Raw genomic sequence first — 13,543 nt, 5'->3', positions numbered from 1 at the left:
TGGGAAACTGTAACCTAGTCAGGTCAGGGCTCATTCCACTAGGGCTTAGGCAGTGTCATGGGCAGAGTTTAGATTGTTGTCTCCTGTCACATTTGCTAAGCTGTGACTTCATCCTCATTACATATTTTTTCCAGGTATTATCGTCTGGATGTGTAAGCCTGGGAGGACTCAGCCTTTGCAAGTGTGGTTTGACTGGACTGCGGGCAGCCTCCCACTCTATTTGGGAGTAGCTTGGGTACATGCACTTGTTCTGGATTCATCAGACTGGATGCTAAGAAATGAGAAATTACTACTTACCTGATAACTTCCCTAGCTTTAGGACAGTCAGATGAATCTAGATTCCCTCGTATTATAGTCCTGTGTAGCTACGTGTTAGGATTACTGTTAAGTGTTTGTCCAGTCCCTAGACAAGTGTTAATATATTCTTGTCTGAGCTCAGTTGGCTGAATATTTAAATGGTTATCTGTTTTTAATCAAGTTTTGCTAGTCTGTCCACAGTTGCTTTTGAAGAGAATATTGGCAGGCTGATGTCACTGCAGGGGTATATATATACTGTGATGTCAGTTTGCTCCGTCTCTATCTGCTGGTAGAGCTGCATAACCCACTTGGATTCATCTGACTGTCCTAAAGAAAAGGAAATTATATGGTAAGTAGTAATTTCTCATTATAGAGAGCACCTTTTACCAGTGAAAACAGACTCTGATATCGTTTGAAGCCCACATTAAAACACTAGTTCAGTCCTGTTTTTATCAATTGCATCTGATCCACAATTTGTGGTTAGAGACTTTATAGAAACTCATATTTGAACTTAAAGCTTCCTTGCTTCAGAAATTGCAGATCATTCAGAATATTGCAGCTGGAATATTGTGACTTGAAATGTTATGATCATGTTTCTCCAACATTAAATTCTCTCCATTGAATGGTTTTCAGTTTCTTTTAGAGTTCAATTTAAAATTGTATCACTTTATTTAAGATCTTATGTGAGTGAGGCCCCAAATATTTAATTGTTTGGATTAATCAATACTATCCAGATCAGGCGCTGTGATCTTAAGAAGCATAACCCATAGTTCCATCAGTTAAAGATACGAAACATAAGACTTTTTCTTACCTGCATCCATATCTCTGGAATTCTTTACCCAGGGAACTTTGGTTATAGATTTCATTTTTGCAAATCCTGTAAAACCTGTTTTCAGTGGGAACACGGTGAGACCCAAGCTCACAGTGCAACTGGAAATCATCTTTATTTTAAAAGATTTATAATCTGCATTCTTCAAAGTTCAATGCAGGAAACAATAAAACAAAAATAAAAGCATTTATTCAATAAGGCAAAACAAAATCTAAAACTTCAAACTTGTCACAGCAACAACATACAATAAATATGGCTAAACTTTTACCCTTGATGGGCACAGGGAGAAGGGCACTCCAACTCAAAAGCATTCCTCAATAGGAAAAGTTTTAGAGCCTTTTTAAAACTGCATACAGTAAGCGGTTTACACTAGCAGCTCTAATCAAGGCTCCCAGGAGTTGCATATAAATATTAGAAAGAATGGATGATATGACAGACTAATGGGTAACACTATATTCTAATGTTTAAGGGAGACACTGTTGTTCATCACTTTTAACACACAAGGAAGTCTATGAAAGAAAAAAGTAAACAAAGTTAGCATAGTGCCTTTGATACGAAGGACCTATTAATGATTTAGCAGAATGTCATGGTCTATGGTATCAAAAGCATCCAAAAGATCAAGAAGGATTACCCCTGAATCCATTCACCTTTCCAAACATGTGTAAATCATCTGTTAGGGATAATAGTGATGTCTCCATGCTGTAATTGTCCCTAAAACCTGATTGAGATGCATCTAAAAATACTTGTTTCTCCAAAATCTTAGGCAACTACAAGGATGCAACAGATTCAATCTGGATGGCAATGATCCAAGAGAAAAGTATATAACCTAGGTGTTTTCTAGAAATGTAAATTAGCATAAATATATTTGTAAAAATGTTAATACACCTCAAAGTTGCAAGTCGATTAAGGTTAAGAAAAGGTAATAGATGACTTCTGGCAGCAATCAGTCTTTGAGTATTTCTTCAGTGAACTATGAGGAGAAAGTATCTTGACACATCTTGTACAGGAAAACACTGTAGTCTTGACTGAGTTGAAATGGGTCCTGTGCAATAATGGTGATTCCCATATTGTGTCCATCAGAAACATGTTTAATTCGTAGGAGTCTACAGTGTCTTATTTAGGGAACTTTTCAATTTAAACTAATGTTCACCCATAAATTCCTGGAGTTTTCCTAAGGTGAAAATCGGTTTAAACTGATTTTTACCCTAAATTTGTAACACTGAATCTATGCTCTGGCCCGATGCTTTGGATCCAGCCCTTTACTGGAGTGTAGGGGTGGAACCAAAGCATCGATCAGCATATGGCTTCACAGTCACCCGCCCAAGCACGAGCGGCAGTCCACCACCAGGAGAGGCATATTCTATGAGGGGCAAGAGAAAGGGGGGGTGGATTTTTGGTCAATTTCTTGGGGGATGGGGGAAGGAGATATTTAGAAAGAAGTGAGTCAATGAGAGTGGAAGAAAAAGGGGGACATGCTGGGGAAAGGGGTACAGGGATCAGGATCACTTGAAGAATCATTTGAGGGGAGGTTATAATAGGTGGGTTGGGAGTGAATGAGATAGTAGAAGGTTTACGTTCACTAAAATAAATTCTAATATTCTCCCGGAAAAATAATGCAAATTTTCTTTTCACTGATTTTCTCCTATATTTGTTATTGTCAAAATAAACCCTGAAAAATTACCAGGAAAAAAAATTAAAAAAACAAAAATGGTTATCTTTGTCTTCTTATATCCTTTTTATTTTTTTAGATATAGCTCATGCCTTTTTGTTGGTTGCTCAAGGTGAGTTACATTAATGTACAGTAGGTTTTTTCCTGTCCCAGAGAGATTCCAATCTAAGGGCCTGATTTACTAAGGCTTTTCTCCCATTCTGTGGCTGGGAAAAATGCTTAGTAAATGAGGTCCTAAGTTTGTATCTGAGGCAATAGAGGGTGAACTGCAAGGTCACAAGTGGGAGAAGTGGGATTTGAACCCTGGCTTCCCTGGCTCTGCCTGCTGCTCTAACTACTGGGCTACTCCTAGTTATTAAACCAGGCTAAACTAAATGGCTTTAAGTGAAATAAAAGCAATTAATATAGTCTGCATGTGGTTTGTATCTGTATGGAAGAGGTTCTTACAAGGAGAATCTGCTCTCCTAATGGCTTTGAAAGATTACAGATAGAAGCTTGCATATTGTTTTTCTACATTTCTTTTCTCAAAATCATTTTGTTTATCCACCATTTCACTTTATGATCAGGTTTATAGAAATATGACATGCTCTGCATTGGTGGGGAGGGAAATAGAGGCAGACACAGTGGAATAACTTTTTAGCCACAGAGTATTCCTGACCATATTTACAAGTTTTTAATTTGTCGAATGATTCCCTGAATCCATCTTTCAGTTTATATCTGACTCAGGAACCCTGGCCTTCCCACTCATATCACCTGTAAATTAGCTTCTGCCATTACAGCATACAGGGCTTCAAACATAGCGCAGAAAAAACAATATATTAATTGGTCAAAGATTTGAATAAAATGTTTTGTTTAAAAATATGGAAAACAAACTAAAAGTGATTTATTTGTAAAATATCTATTGCATTTTGGTAAACACTGCCTGAGAGGTGTGTTGTACATAGATAAGTCATATAAAACTAGGCATTATTGCAATAAATCATTTTGTACAAATGTAAAACTTTAGTTTTTGTGGGTGCTCAAACACCTTTGGTTTCATGTAAACTGAAATTAATTTGAATTCCACTTAATTTGAATTTGCAAATTGTGTAGATCAGTGATTGTCAAACCAGCCTTTGAAAACCCCTTTCCTAGCATGTAGCCAGATGGACTCAGGACCAGTGAGTTATATGCTCTTCTGCTAGCAGATGGGAGACTGAGTCAGATTTCAAAGCTGACGTCACTCTAGATATACCCCTGCAGTAATCTCAGCTCTTCAGTATCTCTCCATCTCCTAGCAGATGCGGACACTATCCCACACATTAGAATAGTGTTAAGAATTACAGCAAAGAAGAAAATTTACCTTAAAGAAGATCGAGCCCCGCTCTCCTGTGGTGAAGCCTAAGGGTCCCTCCCCTAGTTGAGAATTCCTGAGGTGATTCCGCTATCCCTCAGAGGTGTGCCTTAGTCCGGTAGCTGGTTCTCGGCGTGGACTTAGCCCCCAGAGTGGCTGAAAAGCAGTGGGTGCACATCCGAGCAAGGTAGTGAAAGCAGAGCCCTCTTCCCCCGCAGCTGGAGATCGTCCTGGCACACGATCGGTAAGCACCGAGACTAGATAAGCAGAAAACCTTAAATTCAGGTCTCTGGTCTCTGAGGCTCGGATTGCTGTACCGATTCTGTTTTCTTCTTCCGGCGAGGTAAAAAGGGAGCACCGATGGGTTGAGCAGCCTGATTGGGCTAAGCCCCAACCCAGTGTAGGCGTCCACGTGGAGACCCTCGGGGGCGCCATATTACGTGCAGGGGGCATCGGCGCCATCTTCCCTTCTCGACCAGCAGCACGCATGGGGCAGGCTGGGCAGCGGATGCGCCTAACTTATGTGCATCCTCACAACCGAGCGCACCATGTGCATTGAAAGCTCATTACCTGTGCGCCCAGACTTAGAGGTGATGGCACCGGCGTCCAAGAAGGCCAGAAGGCATTCTCTTTGCACAGTCTGCCACATAAGAGCCGCACAGCCTGAACTGGAGTCCTGCCTGTGTCAGCATTGCGAAGAAGCCCAGGGGGAACCAAAGCCTGGTCCCTTACTGTCGGGGATGGGTCCGGATCTGGTACTGACGATAGCTTCCCGGATCTATGCATCTTAGAAATGGCTTCTCCAAAAGAGGGGGCACCTCTGGGGCCCCTACTCAGACACCCCCTGGGATTAACTTGGACCCAGGGACCTTCTCCTGGTTAGAATATTTCCAAGGGCTGCGCCCCGGGCGCAACCCCTGTCTGAAGCACAAGATCCTCCAGGCCCTGATCGGATGCCTCGAGACATGCCTCGTCTAAGCAAGAATTTCCCTGACAAGGACCCAGATACCTCAGATGATGATGGTGACTCCCTGGAAGAAGGGTGAAATCCCTCCAGTACTGGAACCATACCGAACCATGCTTCGCTTCTTCCACAAGGATGAATTACCAGCCCTTGTTTCACAGACTCTGAAAACTCTGGGTATTCCAGGCACAGAACCAAAGAACCACCCCATCTTGGTGTCCCTTCGTAAAGCCTCATGCTACTTCCCAATGATGGAAGCCATCCAGGAACTGATTGACCTGGAGTGGGATGCCCTGGAGGCCAGCTGCAAAGGAGGGTCAGGCCTTGGAAACCCTATACCCTCTTGAACCAGCGACCAAGGAACGCCTGCGTTTCCCGAAAGTGGACGCCATGGTCTGTGCCGTCTCAAAGCGAACAATGATTCCCGTTGAGGGAGGGGCTGCATTGAAGTATACTCAGGATAGACGATTGGAATCCATCCTTAAGCAAGCCTTCGACACAACAGCAATGACACTGCAGATTGCTTCCTGCTGTGCACTGGTGGCACGTTCCTGCTTGTTCCTCTCGAGAGGCAAATAACTCCGGAACGTATACAGGTGAGACAATGGAACCTGCAGCAGCCTTCCTGATGGACGCAAGCTTGGATCTGGTGCGTACCTCAGCCAGAGGCGTAGCCTCGGTGGTGCCAGCCAGAAGACAACTATGGCTATGGAATTGGTCTGCTAATGCAACCTTTAAAGCGAATCTCACAAGAATGCCCTTTAAAGGATCTCTCTTGATCAGAAGCGAATCAGAGAAGTTAGCCAGCAAATGGGGCAAATCCTCAGTGCCTTGGCTACCGGAAGACAGGAGTAAAAGATCTCAGCGTCCCTCTCCCAGAAGAACCAAAGGCAGATGCTCGCAATGCTTTAGACCCTACAGGAATTCGCAGTTTCAGGCACGTCATCCCTCCGGAAGGTCCTAGCCCTTTCGGAACCAACAGACCAAGAGAGGAGCAAGCCCGGGGCCAGGCTCCAGCCGTGTTCCATAATGAGAATGGGCCGACCCATCCACAGGAATAGTGGGTCGACTTGGCCTCATCTACCAAAGATGGGTCGAGATCACGTTGGACAAATGGGTACTAAACATCATTCGAGAAGGTTACTCTCTGGAGTTCCACAGCATCCCCCAAGACAAATTTATGATGTCACCCTGCCACTCCCACACCAAGCCACTCTAACAAGACGACTCAGTCTAAAGGCAATAACTCCGGTTCCCACGCCCCAACAAAATACGGGGCACTATTCCATCTATTTTATCGTTCCCAAGAAGGAAGGATCATTCCGACCCATCTTGGATCTCAAGAATGTCAACTGTCATCTGCAGATACTACACTTCAGCATGGAGACTCTTCGCTCCGTCATAATGGCAGTACAACCAGGAGAGTTTCTAACCTCCCTGGACATCTCTGAAGCCTACCTTCACATTCTAGTCCATCAAGATCACCAGCGTTTTCTACGCTTTGCGATACTTGGTCACCATTACCAGTTCTGAGCACTACCTTTCGGCCTAGCAACCACTCCCAGAACATTCTCCAAAATTATGGTGGTTGTGGTGGCAACAATGAGGAAGGAAGGGATCTTGGTACACCCTTACCTGGTCGACTGGCTGATCAGGGCAAAGTCTTTGGAAGAGAGCTGGCAGGTGATCAGCAAAGTCAAGAGCCTACTGCAGGAACATGGTTGGGTCATGAACATGGGCAAGAGCAGTCTGCAGCCCTCTCAATCTTACCTGGGGGCCCATTTCAACATCAAACAGAACAAAGTCTTCCTTCCTCCTCTGAGGAGAAGGAAACTGATGGAACAATTACAATTGATGACCAATTTAAGTCCTCAGCCTCATGGCATCAACCCTGGAGGTCGTCCCGTGGGCAAGGGCCCACATGCGACCGCTCCAGCTCTCCTTACCGTCACGATGAAACCCACTGTCCCAGGACTACTCAATTCGCCTCCAATACCAGCAGAGGTACGTTCTCAGCTTCAGTGGTGGCTACAGGAAGACCACCTAAGCAGAGGAATAAGCCTATCCCCACCAAACTGGATCTTGCTCACCATGGATGTGAGCCTGCGAAGGTGGGGAGACCACTGTCAGGAGCTGACGGCCCAGTGACAATGGAACAAGGAAGAGGCGGAATGGAACATAAACCGCCTGGAAGCTCGAGCAGTCAGACTAGCATGCCTGCGATTCAGCCACAGACTCCGAGGCAAAGCAATTCGAGTAATGTCGCACAATGGTTGCTTACATCAACCGCCAGGGAGGAACCAGGAGCCTGCATGTGTCTCTGGAGATAAGACCCTCTTATGGCATGGATGGAGATAAACCTACAAGGGATCTCGGCCTCCCTCATCACAGGAAAAGACATCTCAGCAGACTTCCTCAGCAGAGAGAGCCTGGACCCAGGGAAATGGACACTGTCAACCACAGCCTTCTAACTGATAGTAAATCGCTGGGGCCTCCCAGCCATGGATCTACTGGCCACCTATCTCAGTGCCCAGGTCCCCAGGTTCTTCAGCCGCAGACGAGAGCCACACTCCCAAGGGATCGACGCTCTCTTCCAGACTTGGCCAGAGGAAGACTTACTGTATGCCTCCCCCCCCCTTCCCCCCATGGCCACTACTGGGCAAGGTCATCCACAAGATAGAACATCACAGGGGACTAGTTCTACTAGTGGCCCCGGATTGGCCAAGATGCCCTTGGTACACAGACATGCAAAGACTCCTTGCAGTGAACCCTCTGTGCCTACATCACACAGGGACCTTCTCCAGCAGGGCCCGATTCTTCACAACGATCCATCTCAATTCTCTGGCCCTTGAGAGGACTCGCCTGAAGAAGCGCGGTTACTCGAAGGCCGAGATTGACACCCTACTCCGCACGCAGTCCTTAAAGTTCAGAGGTGACAGTCTGGGCCACTGGAACTATGAAAGAGACTCTGATAAGACATTGTTCATGTTACTTAGGAACCCACCTGGCAATTTGCATTATTGCCTAATTTATGTTGGGTTGATGGCGCAGGAACCACAAGTTCTCAACATCCCTGTCATACATACGGATCTGGAGAGTATTCGAAGCCTGGTGCGAGGTCCGCGGGATACTCCTGCGGACGGCCTAGAACCCCTCTGGAGTTCCTACAGGGCGGTATGAAGAAGGGTTGTCACTCAACTCCCTCAAGGTCCAAGTAACCACACTGTCCTGCGTCAGAGCTGAAGTGGACAGTATCTGGCTAACAACTCATCCGGATTTGTCCCGTTTCCTGAAAGGGGTTAAACAACTCCAGCCACCTCTAAAGTGGCCGGTGCCCCTATGGAATCTCAATCTAGTATTAGACTTCCTAACAGGGACTTCCTTCAGACCAACACGTGGTCTGTCACTACGTCTCTTAACATTGAAGACGGTATTCTAGGTGGCAATATGCTCAGCTCATCGCATCTCCGAACTACAGGCACTATCCTGTTGGGAACCGTTCCTTAGGTTCACTCCTGGAACCATACAGCTGCGCACCATCCCCTCCTTACTACCAAAAGTGATCTCTGAGTTTCATTTGAACCAAGCCATCTCTCTGCCATCTCCGGATGAACATAAGGACTCAGAAGACTCACGCCTTCTTCGCCATCTAAATGTCGGCAGACTCCTGGTGCAATACCTGGAAAGACCGGAACCGTTGTGCAAAACGGATCGCTTGTTCGTTCTTCACAGTGGGAAGAAGCAAGGAGACGAGGCCTCGCGGATGATCATAGCCCGCTGGATCAAGAAGTAATCAAGGCAGCCTACATAGAGGCAGGAAAGCCCTTACCACTACAGGTTAAGGCTCATTCTGAGGGCCCAGGCAGTTACTTGGGCAGAAACCAAGCTGCTGTCGCCTGCTGAGATCTGTCTGGTGGTGACGTGGTCCCCCCTACACACCTTCACCAGGTTCTACTGCCTGGATGTTCAGGCCCGAGAAGATGCAGTCTTCGCAAGGGCAGTACTAAGTGGGCCACAGGCAGCCTCCCGCCCTGTCCAGGAGTAGCTTTTGTACATCCCATTGGTCCTGAGTCCATCTGGCTACACGCTAGGAAATGGAGAAATTACTTAGCTGATAATTTTGTTTTCCTTAGTGTAGACAGATGGACTCAGCATCCTGCCCACGACTGCCCCAGAGAAGGAGGACCTCGGAAAGCGAACCTTGAGACTAAGCAAATACGGGTAAGCCGCTGCCTACTCCTAGTTCAAGACACCCACAGTTTGTCCAGTGTAGGCGTTAATTGGTTGAGTGCACTGGCAGTCTCCAGTTTGGAAATTAGTTGAACCAGTTCAAGTTTAATCAAGTTATTTAAGCAAAGATATATCCACAATGGCTTTTTGAAGAGAATACTGAAGAGCTGAGGTTACTGCAGGGGTATATCTAGAGTGACATCTGCTTTGAAATCTGACTCAGCTTCCCATCTGCTAGCAGAAGAGAACATAACCCACTGGTCCTGAGTCCATCTGTCTACACTAAGGAAAACAAAATTATCAGGTAAGTAATTTCTCCATTAGCCAGTCCGGTTTCTAGAATATCCCCAGTGAATAGGTATGAATGCTGTTTTCATTCATTGCCTCCAACATATGCAACTTGATCTCCTTGCATATTCATTGGGAATTTCTGAAAACCAACTGGGTTGAAAAGCAACAAAATTGATTTTCTGTTTTGAAATGGTATACCCTAAACATGGTGAATTTTTTTTTTTTTTAATAATTGTATTACTTTATTTTGAGGGGTTTTCAGCACAACATGGCACAGATTATGCATTTTGCTACATATCAGCATGCTTTGCTAACTTTCAAACATTTTTGTTTTTATTTCTCAGCGTCAAGAATTGTATATGGATCAGTTCAAGTGAATGTTAAGACTGCTGTAGTGCGTTTTTGCAAAGTAAGTAATTTTGATATTCAAAGGGAAATGTTTTTGGTAAATCATTTCTCAGTCGACAAGCAGGGCTGAATTAGCTATGATATTTGAGTGACCCAATCTAGTAGTGCGAAACAACTCTGCTTTCCTAGCTCAAAGAGCTTTTGCTTTACTGAGCATGGGAGTTCCCAGGTGGGTACTACCTTGTAGGCCCTTCAGTCTTTTTTTCAATCTTAGCTGCAGACTGAACATGTACCCTTCTCTCTGTTTTATTTTTCCTTGTCATTTCTTAAGTCTGTTTTAGAATTCTTCTCAATTTTTCTATACTTGTCGTCTCGCTACCTAAGCAGCCCTTTAAAAAGTACTTTTCAGTGCTGTGTCTGAGAGAGAGGGAGAGAGATCTGCATCAGGAGAAACTGGATCCTATTTGTTCAGTGGAGCCCTTGATCTCCATGCACCCCACCAAGGTAGCTGCTTCGAAGTTCAGAAGGTCTTCAGGAGGAGCAAATACTAGTATAAGAAAATTTTTCCTCACCAGTGTCTGGCCAGAGGACACAGTAGCTCTTTCATCAAGCAACAGAATTGGTCAAAACTTTCTTTTTGTCTGCCTGTCAACTAAAGACAACGTAGGCACTCTTCATTCTCTTCTGTGTAGTATTGGATTTTCTCCCATAGGAGGGAGTCCCTGTCACTCTCATACCTAGGGGTTTTGCATTCGAATCACCATAGGTGGATTCTCGTCCTCTCTCTTCTCTCATGGCAGAGTCCAACCTGTCAGAGAATGTTCCCCAGGAGAATTCCCCTCCGAGATAACTGAGGAGTCTACCTCAGTCATCTGCATCATCATTAAGTTCTTGGGTTAGTGTTTCTTCACCCCTCGGGTAAGAAGAAGCATAGACAGGGATTCCTTCAGACTTCCTACCTGAACCTTTGGAGCTAACAACCAGTTCTTATGGCCTGGATTGGCCACTGTTGGAATCAGGATGCTGGGCTTGATGAACCCTTGGTCTGACCCAGTATGGCATGTTCTTATTTGTCACTGCCCGAAGACCTCTCCTATTCCAGGTTCCTGGATAAGTTAGGTAAGATCTTTGGAGTTAACATTTGAAAAAAGAAAGACCCTTAGACGTCTTTATCCTTCTCCAGATACTGGAAGTTCTGGTAGAATCTGTAGCATTTCCAATATATTTCATCCTGCAAGAATTACAAACAAGAATGTGGGGAAAATCCAATGATCTGTGCTATAGTAGCCAGAAAGCTACCTAGATAGGATTATAGAGAGTGCTGGGGAGGAGCTGGCTGTCGTTTACATGTGGGCACCAACGACATAGGAAAATGTGGGAGAGAGGTTCTGGAAGCCAAATTTAGGATATTAGGTAGGAAGCTGTAATCCAGAATCTCCAGGGTGGCATTCTCTGAAATGCTTCCTGTTCCACATGCAGGTCCCCAGAGGCAGGCAGAGCTCCAGAGTTTCAATGCATGGAAGGTACGATGGTATACCGCATATTATTGAGCGCATATTGTATATTGTTGAGCGCATATTGCTGACCGCATATTATTGAGCGCAACAGCTGATCGACTTGGAGTGGAACGCGCCGGAGGCCTCATTCAAAGGGGGTCAGGCCCTGTCCTGCATGTACCCCCTGGACCCGGCAATCAAGGATATGCTGGCGTGCCCTCAGGTGGACGCCTTGGTTAGCACTGTGGTCAAGCGCACTACCATTCCAGTGGAGGGGGGGGGGGGCGGCCCTCAAGGACGCTCATGACCGACGCCTGGACACCATCCTGAAACATACCTTTGAGGTAGCAGCTCTGTCTTTGCGAATCGCAACCTGCTGCACAGTGGTAACGCGTTCCTGTTTGTCCCAGGTCAGGAACAATGCTCCGGCAGCTGACATGGAGTCAGCTCTCTCATTCCTTACGGATGCCGCCTCCGACTTAGTCCGTACGACAGCCAAGGGGGTCTCATCCTCAATAGCAGCCAGGAGGCAGCTCTGGATACGAAATTGGTCAGCCGACGCCCCTTCTAAGACACGTCTCACTGGGATGCCGTTCAAGGGGTCTCTTCTGTTTGGCAGCGACCTAGATAAACTGGCCAGCACATGGGGTGCCTCTCCAGTATCTCGACTGCCGGAAGATAGGTCCAAGAGGAACCAGCGCGCCTTTCCGAGGCCCTCCAGAGGTAGAAGCTCCCAACGCTTAACTCTCTATAGGGGTCGCTATCAGGCACCTCGTCCTCAGGCCAGGACCCAGTCCTTTCGGACCAAGCAGCACAAGAGGGGAGCCGGCTCGGGTTCAGGTCCTGGCCGCACCCCACAATGAGAATCACCCGATCCATCCGGGGGACGGAGCCATAGGGGGCAGGTTAACCGTCTTCGACCCCAGATGGGTCGAGATTACGTCGGACCAGTGGGTCCTCGCCATCATCCGAGAGGGGTATTATCTGGACTTCCATCACATCCCTCCGGACAGGTTTGTGGAATCTCCATGTCCAATCCACAAGAAGGCTGCATTGGAAGCTACCCTGGCGAGGCTCCTGTCCTTGAAAGCCATTATCCCAGTACCTGCAGGGGAAATGGATTCTAGGCACTATTCCATTTATTTCATGGTACCCAAGAAAGAGGGCACTTTCCGGCCCGTATTGGACCTCAAGTCAATCAACCGATACTTAAGGGTCCCGAGATTTCGCATGGAAACTCTTCGCTCAGTCAAGACCACAGTACAGCCAGGAGAATTCCTCACGGCCTTAGACTTGTCCGAAGCCTACCTGCATATCCCGATTCATTGGGATCATCAGCGCTACCTACGCTTCAAGGTTCTGGGACAACACTTCCAATTCCGGGCTTTGCCCTTCGGGTTAGCCACGGCGCCGCGGACCTTCACCAAGGTGATCGTAGCAGTAGCAGCAGCGCTCAGACGGGAAGGAATTCTTGTCCATCCCTACCTAGATGATTGGCTGATCAGAGCGAAATCACGAGAGGAGAGCCATCGGGCAACCAACAGAGTGATCGCCCTTCTGGAAGGCCTGGGGATGGGTAGTCAACCTAAACAAGAGCTGCCTACAGCCTTCCCAATCACTGGAGTACCTGGGAGTCCAGTTCAACACCCTGGCAGACACAGTCAGCCTCACCTCCAAGAGAAGGTTAAAACTCCAGATGCGTCTACAGTCCTTGATGGGAGCCAGCTGGCCCATAGCTTGGGACTATCTGCAGGTTCTCGGTCTCATGGCATCCACTCCGGAAGTGGTACCCTGGGTGCGGGCCCATATGAGAACACTGCAACGCTCCCTTCTCTCTCGATGGAGCCCACGCTTCCGGAATTACTCCGTGCTTCTACCGCTACCAGCCAGGCTGCGGACCCAGCTACGGTGGTGGTTGCAGTCCAGGCACACAAGCAGGGGGTCGAAGATGTCCTCCCCCATGTGGACTCTGCTCACCACAGATGCCAGCCTGAGCGGATGGGGAGCACACTGCGAAGAGCTCACCGCCCAAGGGCGGTGGAACAGAGAAGAGTCGGGGTGGAACATCAACCGCCTAGAGGCCCGG

At 46.9% G+C, this 13,543-nt stretch overlaps 1 protein-coding gene across 1 annotated transcript in view; it reads left to right on the top strand.

Annotated features, from left to right (window-relative positions):
* The window catches only part of PPFIBP1 (PPFIA binding protein 1), a 1,178,807-nt gene that overhangs the window by 201,109 nt on the left and 964,155 nt on the right, over window positions 1-13,543 (top strand). The window contains exon 2 of the mRNA XM_029597487.1: window positions 9,958-10,022. The gene's annotated coding sequence lies outside the window, so the exon portion shown is untranslated. The remainder of the gene's footprint in view (window positions 1-9,957; window positions 10,023-13,543) is intronic.

Source organism: Rhinatrema bivittatum, chromosome 4, assembly GCF_901001135.1.
Source record: "Rhinatrema bivittatum chromosome 4, aRhiBiv1.1, whole genome shotgun sequence".
NCBI classification, from domain to species: Eukaryota; Metazoa; Chordata; class Amphibia; order Gymnophiona; family Rhinatrematidae; genus Rhinatrema; species Rhinatrema bivittatum.
This window is presented reverse-complemented; position numbering and strand designations above follow the sequence as displayed.